Source organism: Odontomachus brunneus, unplaced genomic scaffold (genome assembly GCF_010583005.1).
Source record: "Odontomachus brunneus isolate Ranch 3 - 2012 unplaced genomic scaffold, Obru_v1 Obru_scaffold_006, whole genome shotgun sequence".
NCBI classification, from domain to species: Eukaryota; Metazoa; Arthropoda; class Insecta; order Hymenoptera; family Formicidae; genus Odontomachus; species Odontomachus brunneus.
The window spans coordinates 3,821,075-3,837,776 of record NW_022639456.1 but is presented as its reverse complement, the minus strand read 5'-3'; the positions used below and the strand labels follow the sequence as shown (position 1 = coordinate 3,837,776).

Sequence of the window (16,702 nt, the reverse complement as noted above, 5' to 3'; positions counted from 1 at the left end):
GTGACATTCCGAAAGCAATAACCGGTTCCGCATTCCACTCTTGCGTCGCGTGGCGACTCATCCGTAACTCGCGCTACAGCGATAACGCCGAAAAATTTACAACGCGAATTGACATAATTGTTAATAACTCCACTTGTAGGCATCGTGGCGACTTGAAACAAAGACCACGAGAAGCAGAAAATTATCGCGCTTACGGTGACTGTGAAATCGTCTTTCTGCGGAATAAGAATCAAACCGCGTAATCATGTAAGTACGAGAGACATTAATCCGAATTAAAAACTGATGAGAAATCTTGATTCGTATTTGTAATCCGAAGCGTCAGTTTTATGTTTTTGACGGACATAAAGTGTAATCTTGTAGAAAAGCAAAATGATACAATAGGAACTTTCTATTTAGAAGCGAATATTTTTTTGTAGAGCCAAAGTTTAAGTAACTAATAAATTTAGTTTCAGTAAACTCGACATTATCTGTTACAATTTTAACGACACTGTTTTAGTTATCAGTATATTTATAATATATTTCAGCTCCCACGGCTAATTCTTTTTCTGTGTGTAGGCTCAAGTTGGAACAGATGCAATTCGGAATGGACGAACTGGAGTGAGTTGTATATAATTATGAACCTGCAGCAGTTTGCGGATGAATAAATGGACTTTATACTCAAGAAACGAGGTACGTTGACATGAAAACTATTCAATATATTCATCCACGTGCGAAAGTGTGTACAGAAACGACGTGTAAGATAGATCGCGTCGAAGCTAGTGCAACATTTAAATTACAACACGTATAACATTTAAATTACAATTTAAATTAAAAATTAGAATTAAAAAGATAGAAGTTAACTTTCCATGTAGTTTTCTATATGGGCAGCATATTTGTTTGATAAGGAAAGATTTTTATTGCTAAATTTTTATGTCATCATATTCAAACGCGAACAGTCAAAGTCTACAACATGTGAAGTAAACTAGTTAAGTTGAAGAAATAAAAATAATTTATTTTGCTTATGTCTATACTTTAACTTCCTCACATCGAAAGTATTTAAGTAAGAGAAATACTTTTGGTGCAAGGAGGCTAGAGTATGCACTGAGGGAAAAATATTTGGTATTTGTATTGTATTTGTAATTGGCATCAAATTGGGCCCAACTATATTTTTTTATTGTTCCAACACGGAGATAGTAGTAATAATATGAATATAAAGTTATTATTATTAAAATTATAGTGCAATTAACTAAAAAATGGTTGTTTTGACCATAATTTATAGTAATTATTTCTCTATATGATTATAATTACAAATGCCAAACATTTTTCTCTTAGTGTAGGCGTAAGTAAAATAAATCATTTTTATTTTTTACTCCAACTTATGCCAAGCTTATTCCGCGTATTGTAGACGAGCCTTTACTCGTACATATTGTGCGTATTTTTCGAGCTCGAACGAATTCAATTCAGAATGAACGCAGGCATGCTCCATGTAATTGCGTGTTTGCAATGTTTTTTGCATAGATAAGTAGTCTCTGAAGAAACGAAGTAAAAATCGACGTGAAAACTATTCAGTACATTCGCCCGGGCAAAAAGTAGAAATAGAAACGCCGTATAAAGTAAATCAGTTTGAATGATCGTAAAGGTTAGATTTCGCTTTTCGTGATAAAGAATACGTTTGGTCAGTAAGTCAATATAGTTGTTTATTGATATTTACGATATCGATTAATATTTATCAATAGGTATTTATGGCGTCGTGTCGATTATTGAAGCGCGGGCAGAGCCACTCGTTTGCGCGCGGCGCGCAAACGCGTCAGTTCGAACGAATGCAACTTGAAACGGACGAGCGCGCAATTCCACGCAATTGCGAGTCTGCAGCAGTTTTCGGGTAAACGGATGGCCTTTGTACCCAAGAAACGAGGTATGTCGACGCAAAAGCTATTCAATATATCCGCTCGAGCGAAAGAACATAGAGATAGAAGCGTCGTGTAAGGTGGATCGCGTTTGTTCCCGTGCGACGCTCGTAGATGTTAGCTTTCCTTTTTTCTTCTCAAAGTTCGCCCAGCCGTAAAACGGGCAATTTACGACAAGAATATAATTTATGTAATCCTGTCTGCAAAGAGGCTCGCCCGGTAATATTAGAGATCGTCTGCAAACGCGTCCATCCGTTTACGCAGAAATTTCGTACATCAACGCGTCTATATCGTTTTCTCACGAATATAAAAATATTCTCTGCGTTGTCTACGAGTTCTCGTGACGCGTCACTCTTTGTCTCTCTTTTACTTTAAAATCGACGTATATTCTCTCACTCGTGCTCATTTGAATTCGTAGAAATTGACTTTGTGTTGAATCTATTCCAGATGTGTCTATTCCAGTCCATCCCCGTGTATTATCGGAGAAAGCAGTGCGAGGGCGAGCGTATTTCGACGCGGAGGCGAGAAATCGACGAGCACAAGTCCGCTGCCCCGTATTTCATAACTGTTCCAGCGCGGTGTTGAAGGTACGTAACCTTTCATGCCCATTCTCCTATTGTCGAGCGTCGACGCTCGACGCGGGTGACGAAATCGCCGCCGTGCATTATGGCCGCTTATGTACGTTAGGTTAACCGCGAGTAGATGCGCGAACCGACCCGACCTCAGCTGAGGCACCTCGCGATCAGCATTACGAAATGCGGCGGGATGCGCTACCCGTGAGAGCAATCACTCTTGCTATGATACTTGTGTTAACATCCGGCAGTAAACAGCCGAACCATAAACAACTATATCAAAATAGACGATGTTTATCGATCGACGAAACTGTCTCGTGCACTCAGAAGAATACAAATCTTTAACGAAATACTCTTATGCGTGTGACCTCAAAAGGATTCTTATAAGAACAAAAAGAAAATATTCTAATATTTTTCAGACAGAGAAATTTCATCTACATGTTTCTTTCTCATCTACAGTATTTATAGTACAGTATCTACAGTACAGAATTTCTTTCACATCTACAGTACACTGAGAAAAAATAAGAAATACTTATTCGGTGGGCATTAATAATATATTTATTTAAATCTAAATTATTTTACACACACACTTAAATATAATAAAAAATTGCTTTCATGAAAAGTCAAAAAGATATTTTGTACTTAAATATAAGTATTTAAATATAAGATGTACGTAAATATATTGTTATTAATACTCACATATATATTCCTCTAATAAATATATTCCTCTTGACTAAAAATTGGAAAAAAAGTTAGAATAATATCATTAGAAGAGAAATAATTACTCTTTCGATAAGAGTTTTCACTTGGAATATATGGGATTACAGAAAATAGCATGTTGCAACCATACAACTCCTTTTTAGAATTCTTTTTTGTTTTAAAACAGAATCCTTTCTTGAAGTTACGTGTAAGAGGATTTTTGCTAAGAATAGGATAATATTTTTTTGAATATGGAATACGAGCGTTTTTAATATTTATACTTATAAATCAATGTACTTTTGCAACATGGGAGTTATTTATATCCCATTGCTTACTGAATAGCTGGCATAATCCAACTGGTTATAGGCGAGACGGAGCGTTGCATAAATATATCCATGCAATAATGCATTTTCCAGTGAAGTTTTCATACGAGGTTCTCATAAATGAGTTTCTCATAAGCATTACAATACGAGGGAGTTTAAACGAGGTGTTTGCGGTAATTAACACGTATCGGATGGCGAGCCCGCGGACGGGCTCGCCGTGCAAAGGCCGATTGTTGTAACTGAAACACCGTGCTTTCCTTTCTCGTGTCGCGCTTTCCCTGATTATTAAACAATTGTTATGGACCGCGCCTAAAGAAACCTCGGGTGCCACGTCGTCGTGCAAAATTCACGTCGGTCGTAGTCGGTCGTCTCGAGTTACATCACCGTCGTCGACGTTAAGTATCAGTGAATCACTTTCCGCCCCCCTGATCAACGGATGACCTCATTTGACTAACGAGTTTATGAGTCAAACGCGGCCTCTTATTCGCGAACGGTCCGCGGCCTGTACCCCGAAATCGGCATCACCGATTCGGACGTCGATCGAGAGAACGTCTTCGCGATTGCAAAGTAGAATTCGCGTCTTGGCATTCCGGATCGGGCTCGTGGTACGGCGCGATGGTGTTCCCGGCTCTTTGTTGCTCGCGTCTCCGTTGCATAATGACTCCCGAGGTTTCTGATAGCCAGCCAGTTTGTGTATCGCGATGTCTCTCGCGTACTCTCGTGTACCATTATGTAACTTCAATGCCCCACCGAACGTGTGGTATTACCATATTACGAGATTCCTCCTCCTCCTTCTCATGCTTCTCCTCCTTTTTCTCCTTCTCCTCCTCCTCCTCCTCCTCTCGTTCTCCGCACTCACTTTGCCCTCCTATTTCGCGTGTCTGTTTTTAAGGTGGGTTTTATAACGCCTCGTTGAGAATGCCGAATGATTGCCTAATACGTGTCGTGGTACGGTGGAATCATACGCATATATACATACACACACACGCACACACACGCACACACACACACACACAGACAAAATATATATATATATATACATACATACATACATACATACATACACGCGCGCGCCCGAGCGTTGATTTCGATAATCTGTACAATCGAAGAATTCTGGAAGAAAAACCGCGTATCCCACATGGTGAGGGGGATCTTCCAGTGAAAGGTTCAAACATTTTTTACAAATTGTTCGAGGACGTTCTCATTTAAATACGTCGGTGTGTAGCTATCATCACATACTGGAAAAAAAAACTTCACAATTTATCTGTATATAAAGTTTATTCGCAGAGGAATAAACTTTATTTCACAGAAGTATAAGCTTTATATTATGTAAATTTTAAGTGAGATGCTGCTTCTCAGTGCAGCACATTATTTCCCTCGACGATTGATTAATTTATACAACACCAAATAAGCCTGATATTTAATTATTTTATCATTGATGTGTCGTGGAATTTCCAGCCTTGCGGGACAGATGACATTCACCGCGGTTATATGTGTGCAGATGAACGCGTGGGCACGCGTGTATTATAATTACGCGGTCTATATTTAGCGTCGATTAATCTCGCGACGGGAGTATTTTCTGCACGCGATTTTTTATTTTGACGCTCATAAGAATTCCGACCCATTTTTCCGAAAACCGAAACATTTCCCAAGAGAGATTTTTACTGGAAGCTGGAAGAAGCAGCGCGTGCAAAACGCTTTGAAAACTTATAGTTACGCGATATTAAATGCGTGGCGGGGATAATGTGATTCTAAACGTGAATATTACAATTATTACTATACTCTAGCAGTATGACCATTTAATCGAAGGACGTGTCGCCTACCATGTTCTAAAATGTCACCATCGCGGAACACCGTTTCCACGAAAAGATAATTTTTTTTGCATTTGAGATATTTTTACACTCTCTGCGAACGGGACGAATTGGCAAGCGAGATATCAAGGCGGTCGCTCGACGATAAGCGGAGAATCGATAAATTCACGGTCGCGTTGCCGCTGCCTTACGTAACTAGCGCAGGACGTTGCCTCGGGCGATCCTTGATGTCCTGACATATAAAGTGAAGTAGAATTTTAATAGGATAATTTTCGATCCACGCATTACCGTACCGCAGTTTTGGAAATGCAGTGAAAAATTGAGAAATTTTTCGGTGAGAGCGCGAGAAGCGACTCGTGTCGCCTTCGTGTCGCCTAGTAATTCCTTCGTTAATTGTAGTTTTACGATATTGCACTTAAAAAAATGATCATAGCAAAAATAATCTATATACATTAGCCAATAAATTAGCTAAAATGTATAAATGACTAGCACATCGCGGTATCGCATATGTTTTATACTTAATCGATATAGATGAGAGAGACAGAATTCCTGTCTGAACTATTTGCAAAATTTAGCAAGAAAGTCTCTCTGTGGCGCCCATCTAGATTAAGGCCACTCACACTTCCTATAAAACTGTAGTAGACAAAAAAGACTAGAGACAAACAAATCTTCACACCATTTAAATTTCCTGGCAGATATTACTGATACGTTGCTGCTGTAAATTTTACGCGTATCACGGACAATTTTCCACCAGATACGAGTAACAGCGATAAATTTTAAGTATGCACGGGGAGAATGTTATAACTTCTCATATAAATTCTTTTCAATCTTGCTATGTTTGTAGCAGTCCAGGAATAGACTTTCAGTAAGAGTATGTTAATAAGAAACATAGTAAATTTCGTTAGAAACGCAACAAGTTGTTTTAATAGTACATTTTAAGTTCCTAAAATATAAGTAGCACATTTGAAATGAAAAGATAGTGAATTACTGCAAAACGTCGATCATTTCTCGGTTACAAAATTCTACTAGATAATTTCTATGGTAATTTAATGGAAAAAATTCTCTCCGTATGACATTTAGAATTCTACCTGGACCAATGAGATATTTTTTTTTAGCAATAAGAGATGTCGACAAAAAGCAACGGTTAGATCCGTAACTTCATCTTCCTGCGATGTAATTTTTCCCAATAATTATTTCCGCATTGCACCATCCGCGCGGCCGAATCCTAAATTCGTCCCGATTTCGTTTCGCGCTTACAGAATCGACCTTTCCAGCTGTTGGCCTTAAGTGGTACAATGGAAAGGTTACATCGCCGTTCGTTACGCAAACGAATCTCGCAGGACATTGCCCCGACACTGCTTTATCCTTGACGACCGACGTCGGACGGCAAAAGGATTTAATTAGTCACAACTGATCTATCGACCGTTTGACCCCCACCCGCTCTGTCGCGACCTTTATCACACCGTTGTAGCAGCTTCGTATTACACGCGTTTCCCACATCTAACGTAACGCATTTACAGTTATGCGTGATTTATATTTGTGCATTATGCGCGACCGGCGTAATTAATAGCCGCGCGCTTCTTCACGCGCTCTTGCGGTACTTCTGTCGACGGTAATTAATCCCGCAGCTACACACCGTAGAGACCAATGTACTTTCCGCAGTTCTCCAGCACCTCTCACGATATCTTCTTCGCCTCGATGCAATCCTCCTAATATTATCTTCTCGTGGCGATATTTCATTCTCGTATCGTCGAAAATTTACCTCGTCCAAAGCTCCCAGTGAGTGTTGTTGGTCGGTATTATTAGAATTATAAATGGCGCGCGCGGAGGGAAGCATTTTTACGCATTTGAACAAGACCAGAGATCGCACTCAAGACTGCGGCTTGAAGCTCCATCGGAGTGCGCTATTATGCGGCGGTATTTTTCACGTTTCTCCCCGGAGAGATGCGTCGCACGTACTGCGAGAGTATCCATTGAATTACATTTTACTCCCAGCCTGTTGCTATCGGCTATAATCGGAACAGGAGACACGCTATAACCGCGCATAGCTCATCACGCTGCAGCGGCATGCTCCTTTTTTTCTTTCTTTTCTGCCTGCTACTCCCGTCGGATTCCCGATATATCTTTCGGCAAACTCTCTCGGCGACTAAACGTGCCTGCCATTTATCTCCGCCGAGCGAGCGGTGCATCGCGCGCGCAGCATCCCGCCGCTGCAATTTGCAGCCCGCCGCGGCTGCAGCCTGCGGGACATGTAAGGGCGTGGCGCGTTTAATAATGAACCGCGCATGATGCACAGAATGCCAGATTGGTCGGCACAAAGAGAGTGTACACGGGGAAACTGAGCGCTGAGCTTCTCTCTCCCCAGGAATAGAGAAAAATTTCATTAAAAGCGCGCGCCGAGTCTCGCGAAACGACGGGCCTTCGATCGACATCGAAGGAGATTGAGCTTTGCAATAAACTTTCGGCGTGTACAGCCCCGAAAAAAAACTGTACGAAATGTTCCGTCTGAATTTGACTGAACTTATCGACTAGACTTTTATATGTCGGCCGGGAGCAATAATTGTGTATCTAGGAAAACCAGTTTGCCGGTGCACACGCTCGGAGTGCACGATGTAATACGATAATAATGTTATCTATAACCGTTATGCAAGGATCAATCGGTTTTTTCGTGGACTTTTTCGAGATGCAGTTGGGAGATTGGTATAAGCGTTTCACTATTAGTGTTTAACGAGCGCTCGCGTTTCCTATGACACACGCGTTTCTCGCTTGTTATTACCATAATCGAGCTCGGTGTTCGTTGCAGAAAGCCTATAGAGTAACGTCTATTAATCTCGTGAGAGAGATCATACGCGGACCGCGTTTCTCAATCGCGATATCTCTGATACACGCGCGCGAATTGATGCTGGTTGCGATTTAGCCATCGCGAGAACCTTGATTTCCCGAGTCTATTGATCGAAGATCGAGAGAAAGAGAGAGAGAAAGAGAGAGAGAAAGAGAGAGAGAGAGAGAGAGAGAGAGAGAGAGAGAGAGAGAGAGAGAGAGAGAAAGACAGGGAAAACAAGAGCAATTATATGCAATATTATGCAATCTGTTCTTGTTCTACTCGTGAGCTCTAAAATAATCAAGCAAAATTTGATTCGAGGGACACATTGGAGCACTTGCAACTTCGTAATAATGAATAATGATGCGCGACAATGAGCAATTTGGGTCACTTCCATCTCCGCGATCACGCAACTACACCATCTGTATCTGCGGAAAGCGGTCGTGGGGAATAATTCGGCCGATCGATTTCTGGCCGTATCCAGACGCGGATACGGAAAGCTCGGATGTGTACGCAAATTACGTAAGTGAGTGTCTCGCGCGAGCGGAGAGAAAACGCGAGGATGCACAATGTCCGACATTCGCGGCACGTCGTTGCGTTTCACGCTTGATCCGACGAATTCGTAACGAGGGACGCTGTAACGCCTTGTTACAGAACGACCGGTCACGTAACTTTGGGGCGTTGAGTAACGCCTCGAATTAGACGTTACGAGAGGTGAGCTTTACGTTAATGTCTGCAAGGAGTAGCGGCGACATAATCGCGTCTCAAAGAGGAGTGAGTGAATAAGTGAGTAAGAGAAAGAGAAAAAGAGAGAGAGAGAGAAGGGAAGGAAAAAGATTTTGACGATTTTACGCCGGAAACGTAACAGTTATCTACCGGTCACACCTGGCGGCGCTCTTGGTTACGCGTAATACAATTCGTGGAAACAATATTCTGTAACACTTGAGCGACGACATTCCGCCACGGGGATAATTCTGGATTCATGCGGCTGGTTTTGACGTGCAATTCGTGATCGGTATTGAAAATGTCGCGTGTAAGATGGAATTAAATTTTATTTTTATGCAATACGGAATCGATTTCTCTCTCTCTCTCTCTCTCTCTCTCTCTCTCTCTCTCTCTCTGTGTGTGTCAAAGGAGGAACTTTTAACAACAGAGTAAGACAACGCGCATAGTGAAATTTTCCAACTACGAAAGGACGTTGGCTGAATTTTATCTCACCGGTTGGCTTGTTAAGTGGGTTAAGGCTCACGTGGCTATGTTTGTAAATTATTCTTACCGTATAAATCATTAATTTTCGTTTCCTTCGAGGAAAGAGAAAGAAAACAAGTAAAAGACTCGGAAAACTGTTTTACAGCTACGACACAGAGCTCGGTTTCTTTCATACAAAATCCGTCCGATCCGCGACACCGTGACGATAGATAACTTGGCACGCTATTATATAAGATTATATAGTTGTGAGGACGTTATGCAATGGCCATTAATGCGTTTAACGACTCTTACGTTGTCGTATATTGCGCGGTTTTGAGTTCGAGCGTCATAATGAGCGCCGCCGTCGCCCGCGACGTCGGGCTTCGTCGTAAATCGCGACCGGACGATCTTTTTGCCGTTGCCCGGCCCGACGTAAGCAAAGCGACCGCGCCGTTATCTCTTGGCCTAGAAAATCGGCGCGCTTCATGGCCGGATAGTTTTATTAGCGATTGGCGAGATTTATGAATCGTGAGGTAGAAAGTTCCGTCGAATTGTCTCGCGGAGCTAACGACCGGATTAGCTCCCCCGCCGCGAATCCTAGATCCTCGCGCAAGATCCGCTACTTTCGTGTGACGAAATCCACGTGTCGTGATTTATGTTAATCTGCGCGTTATCACCCGCGATTACACGGAATTCCCGGCCGTTACCCACTAGAACGCTATCAATCGGCTATCGCTCGCCATTGACTTTCTTCGAATCCTTTTTCTTACCGGAAAACATTTCTATAAACGCGTTTTTTTTGCGGGGAAATCTATTGGTGTAAAATTTATGATTCCATGCCGCGGACACTCCTGTATGTTTGGAAACTTCCGCCACATGAGAACACCTAAGAATTAACTAATGCGATAAAAAATAAAACAAAAATTACATAAATATTAATATCTCCATTAACATCGAACAAGCTGGAGAAGAAAAAACGGATTGTCGGAATTTGATGGCGGCGCGTTGAAATTACGTAGTTTTTCAGCAATCTCTTACGACACGCGACATTTCCGTCAGCGCACGTGGCCACGTCGCAACTTCGCGACTACACAACTATTTTAATCCAGTGTTCCCTGCTCTTTCTCCGGTGAAGTTCTCAGCACAAAACTTGCCTCACATCCCGTAGAATTCCTACGCATAGAGATTCAAATAACAAAGAAAACAAAACGGGTCAAAGAGAACAATCAGATAGATAATCGTTCGAGCATGAAGGTCCGTATTAGTAGTCATTACCTGAAACTTGCTTCAAGTGAGACATTCACATTTGAATTTAATGTCAGATGTGGCCTTTTCAGCTGAATCGCGATTACAAGGGAGGAGGGTCCCTAAGGCTGGTTTTTGGCACCCTCTGAAATTGATACAAAAATATTAGAATATATTTTTGTGAGATATCTATTGAAATAAAGTGATTTTATTCTAAACGGACATATTTTGGTGCCTGCTTATACTATAATTCGAATTAATCCCATTTTTATCACCAACGCTCTTATGTCATCTGCATATCATCTCCTTACATTTGTGTGTGTGCGCGCGCGCTCGATACTACAAATATACTTACAAATGTAAGGAGATGATATGCAGGAGATGACACAAGAGCGTTAGTGATAAAAATGGGATTAATTAGAATTATAGTATAAGCAGGCACCAAAATATGTCCGTTTAGAATAAAATCACTTTATTTCAATAGATATCTTACAAAAATATATTCTGATATTTTTGGATCAATTTCAGAGGGTGCCAAAAACCGACCTTAGGAATCCTCTTCCTTTATATCGCATGTTTCATATATGATTCAAATAAAAGACTCAACTCTAACTCAAAATCTGAGTGTCTCACGTGGGTCAAGTAACAACTATTAATACGGACCTAAGTATTTCACCTGAGGCAAGTTTCAAATGACGACTATTAATAAGGATCTAAAATACGCGCATAACTTCAACGTCAAGACAAAGTTCAGAACTCTTTAGATTTTGTGACTCCGTAGAAGTCATCGACCCGAGAGATTTCGATTGGGAGACACTGGCCTAACCGCACGCGAGCAGCGCGCGTATGCGATACGATCAGTTGTCGATTTGTCGGATGTGAAGAAATCGTTGACTCACGTCATAATAGCGCATCCGGTCGCGGCGGTGTCGAAATCGGGCGTTGCTCGTTACTGTCATTAACGGAGACCCCGTTAATGAGGATTCTGCTATTGTCGCTGCCTTACACTTTACGTGCGCGGACAATGACCCGAATTCTTCCTTTCCCTGTGTTCCCCTTTCTCTCCCTTTTTTCTGTCTTCTCTCTGTGCAATTATCAATGATAACACGCGATCGATCCGCGCGACGAGAAAGCCACGTTTACGCGTTATTCACACATCCCATTAACTGTCTCACGCCTTTTGTATTCGGATCGAGAAGTGGGTAAATCTACTAAATTATATCACGGACCAGAAGCGGATCACACGCGTGTCCCAGTTAATAGCACGTTAAAGCGGTAGTAATAATAATATAATAACGGTACACAATAGCCGCGTATAATATAGCATCGCTCTCGAGATCCTACGATCGTTGCATAAGTGCGCGAAAATAGGCGCTTATATTAACGAGCAGACGTAACGCTTGAAACAATAACAAAGCGCAGAAGCGCGATGACCAGACAAAAGCGTCGGTCAATTTGAGCACTTTTATGGCGGATAACGCTGAAAACGCTCGAGAGAAATCGTCGGGCCGAGCGCGATACGCGGTTACGTGCCGCAACATCGTGACATCGGTGTCGGAAATGACAATCGTTAAAAACTAACGGAAGTCGACACGCGCGGACAATACGATTGAGCGGTCGAGACAGAGCGTTTCGCGGCCGACCACTACTTCTTCCACCGCTAATTAACATTGAAGCTGCGTTCATTTTTGCTGTATTTACTGGCGTGCGCTGCGCAGCGAAGAAAATTGGTTTGTACAACTGAATAGGGGCCGAACGGAAAATTCGTTGACGAGAAATAATGTTTCTGTTACTGTGACGGAAAACACTCGTCTGAACGATACTTTGCTTGTTTTTCGAGTTTGGACCGCGTCTTTCTTGTGTTTGGTTCTAACGTTTCGTGAACATTTCAGTTCACTTCTTCAGCAGGGCAATCTAAAACCGTTTCGGTTAAAACCTGTTCCCTGAAGAAGTGAACTAAAATGTTCACGAAACGTTGGAACCAAACACAAAAAGGACGCAGTTCAAACTCGAAAAACAAGCAAAGTATTGGACAACGCTGCGAAAGCTTAAAATACCAAATTCGTTTAATCATTTACACTGAGGGAAAAATTACCTTCAAATCAACAAATATTTCTTTAATGGGTGCCATTAACATATTTACTTAAATCTAAATTCTCTTTATTTAAATCAAATATTGTTTACCTGATTTAACTAAACAATATTTGGTTTAAATAAAGAGAATTTAGATTTATAAATAAATATGTTAATAGCACCTATCAAAGAAATATTTGTTGATTTTAAGGTAATTTTTCTTCAGTGTAGGTGCTTTAAAACTCGGTTGAGGTAAGCGAGAGCAACTGGCTGAATAAAAATCAGAAATCTACAGAAATCTTTCGAGTTTTTCACCTGATTTCTGGATAACAAAAAGTTCAGTCACACTAACATTAGTGTTGTTTTTGTCGCTGCAAGCGCGTCGTGACATTTGCGGTGATCGCGCGATTTTGCAATTGATCGAGCCTTTCGTAATTGCCGTGGTTACACGCGTCGCAATTTTCCGTCGAGCGTTATTTGAAATTCGCGTACAACGCGCGTGACGCCGCGTTGGTCGTTGACGTCTGGTTGTCAATAAAAACCAGCGTCGAGTCGAGCTCTCCGACGGCTTTATGTCGTGCGAAATATTCTTGACCGCTTAATGAGCGAGCAACAAACACGTACGTCGGCGTATGTGCGAGACATAAAGTGCATAGAGCATTGTCCAAGTGTGAGCTAGCGCAGTCAAGACATTCGCGCCGCAGTAATTGAAATTTACTTCAATATTGAAGTGAAGATAGTTGGCTTCCATTTTGGTGCCGAAGAAGACTGCCAATTTGATCCGCAGTTTTTGGAAATTAAATGCAGATCTTGTCAAATATGATGTGTACTTTTATTAGAATCAAAGAATCTTATATTCACAGTCTCCCTGTATCTCTGTGTGACTCTGCGTGTGTTTATATATTTGAAAGACATGTGATTTTTCACATGTCTTTCTATCTTGCGAATTCTGTCTAATTTAAAAGATTAATAGAGAATGACGAAATATTCACGTTACACAAGCCTAAGTTCCATAAATGACTACTTGTCGCGATTTTGTCTGTCTTGAGTTTCAAAGAAAAACCCTGTCTACTTATAGCTAAATCAATGATTTCACGTAACTGGAAATGTATAATGCATTGCTGTCTATATCTCGACATGCTGTCTGTCTCGTCTTGACTTTACAATTTAATATCCTGCTCTCAGCTGCTCCGTCATTCCGGACAGTCACTGGCACTAACACTCACGTTAACGCGATTCAGTAAAAAAAAGAAAGTATTAATTAACGCAATATCGAGGAGAGCTCGATGGGGTATTTCGAGATCCGACAGATTATTTTAATCGCCCAATGAAAACTGTAATTAACGCGCCGATACATTTTCTTCGTGTCGCGATACATTCGTCGACGTGAAGTCTTGCGACGTAATCCAAAACAACGCACGGGAGTACCAAAACAATGAGCAAAAAGGGCTACGTCATCAACCGCCGATCGCCAGCCGTTGCGCGAGCGGCTGAGCGATCACAACAATAAACACTCTAAAAACATCCCGAACATTTCAAGCGTTTAAACTTATCTTCGTGGGTCGCGCACTCACCCGAGTGTTTTCATTATACTCCAAGCCGGTGAGGAGCACGCGTATCGTGGAGCACGTGTATCAACACGTTAGTATCGTACTCCCGTCGAGGTGATTGAAATATTTCGCCGACTCTCTCGACATATTCAATCGAACTCCCGTCGGCATCGCGTTAGTTAAGACACGTTCCTCCAATCGAGTCCTATGTACGTGAGTGTCAGAACGAGTGTCCGGAATTGCATCAGGTGCAGCGATGCATCATAATTTTTCAAGTACTGAAAAGTCACTCATTCGACGAAATTCGCTAAAAAACCAATCAAAGTCTCGCGACTCAGGTACACAGAGAGAACGATTTATTGAATCAAATAAATATTTCTTTGGAATAGTCCAAACAAATTATTTGATTGACACAATAAAAATATTTTTTTGGAACTAAACCGCAAATAAATATTTTTGTTGCTTCAAACAAAATTTCGTTCAATCAATCAAGAAATTCGTTTGGACTATTCCAAAGAAGCATTTATTTGATTCAACCAAATCGTTCTCTCTGTGTACAAGGTAGCGATTAATTATCGTCGTACTGACGAGCTGATTGCGCGTAATAAATATTATTCGTGACGCTCGGATTATTTTATTCTTTGATCTCGTAAAAATAAGAGTATATAATTGCATATTGTCGGATTTATCTTTGGCAACGGTACGAGCCTACCGCGAAGGTACGTGCGACCTTCGAAATAACGATACGGCGCGCTATCAATTCTCACAAGTAGGCATACGTGATAGACGACGTCGCGCGTTACTTCCGAGTCGATTGAAATACATTTGAGATTCATTGCAACGTCCCGTCCGTACGAGCATCGTACTAGAATCGCCGTCAGCATGAATAGCGCGAGCTGTCAGAATTGTTAGATTAGTCACCATATTCAATTTTTTTTGTATTTTGGGAAAAAATACATTGAGAGAATTTGGTTATTCTTGTAATCTCTTGTCAACTAACTTCGGACTTTTACTCATCAAAACCGTGCGATATATCTCTTTCTCTTCACAGAAAAAAAAAGATTTGCTAATACATAGACAACTAAAAATAGTAACTGCAGGAGCACATTTTCTTGTTTTCATAGTAAAAGTTATTTAGTTGTGATAGCTAAAAGATTTGCTAATATATATACTAGCAAATCTTGTAACTATCACAACTAAATAACTTTTACTATGAAAGCAAGAAAATGTGCTCCTGCAGTTAATATTTTTAGTTATCCATATATTAGCAAATATTTTTTTTCGTGTTATTATGATAACTGATTAGCAAAATTATTTTTTGCAGATCTATGGCACAGTTGTGGCCGCGCCGAGAAGGCAGCTGGAGTTCCGGTGAATGAGGATGCATTACCGGAGGATCCGGTTCGGGCGGAGAAAGGTTCGACTTGAAGGTACACTTACACACTTATATTATCCACATTCCTTTTCGTTAAACCTTTCACGGTCAAAAGCCGAGATATAATTTTCAGAATAAAAATTATTCAAATTACGATCGCAAAGAGTTAACTGTGTTCACAAATACTTGTTTGTTGAGTCAAAGACATAAATCTAATCAATTCTCTTTTTGTTCCAGAACTGTGAGCAGAACGTGGTCGACACCTTTCGGTGAGTAAGAAAAATGGGTTTAAAATTTGAAAGGTGATGGGTTTTTATAAAAATTGTTCGACAATACAAATCAATGCGATTTACCGTAGTGACTTTTTGCATGCCATTATATTAAATGTATAGTTCAAAACAATTAGGAAATCGTTCGTTCAAGTGTTTGTGTTTCATATTTGGAGCACATTGTGGAATACTTTCCTCTTTTTCTCTTAATATATCTTATTTATATACTCAATAATCGTATCTATTTAAATTTGTAATATTTCTAAATAATAGAAAGCTCCTCGAATAGATTAACTAACAGTAAGATTTGAAAAGGCACATAAGGAGCAAGCACGGATGTCTTAGTATTATTAAATACTAATATTACTTTTTAATATTAATATGATTGTGGGAGGATAAAATTGTCCAGTATGTTAAACGTACGTATCGAAATTTTTCTTTATCGATTATCGTACGCGGAGAATCAACCTTCCATACTTAAACCGATCCTTGAATCCCAATTTATATATATATATATATTTTTTTTTTTATTAAAATCCCAAAACCCCATTAAACCGATGACTGAAATAGATTCATTATATATGTTGCCGAATGGAAAGGCGTCCCGCCCGTAAAGTGGGGAGGTTCCAGGTTCGAGTCCTGGCGGAGGCAGTTTTTTCGCAACATATATAATGAATCTATTTGAGTCATCGGTTTAATGGGGTTTTGGGATTTTAATAAAAAAAAAAATATATATATATATATAAATTGGGATTCAAGGATCGGTTTAAGTATGGAAGGTTGATTCTCCGCGTACGATAATCGATAAAGAAAAATTTCGATACGTACGTTTAACATACTGGACAATTTTATCCTCCCACAATCATATTAATATTAAAAAGTAATATTAG

General features: G+C 40.5%; 1 long non-coding RNA gene across 1 annotated transcript; it reads left to right on the top strand.

Annotated features, from left to right (window-relative positions):
- Positions 1–52: 52 nt before the first annotated feature.
- Positions 53–16,109, top strand: LOC116853789. Its single transcript, XR_004380035.1, has 6 exons — positions 53–246; positions 556–669; positions 1,716–1,894; positions 2,334–2,473; positions 15,493–15,598; positions 15,781–16,109. It is a non-coding gene; the product is annotated as an uncharacterized LOC116853789 (long non-coding RNA).
- Positions 16,110–16,702: the final 593 nt, after the last annotated feature.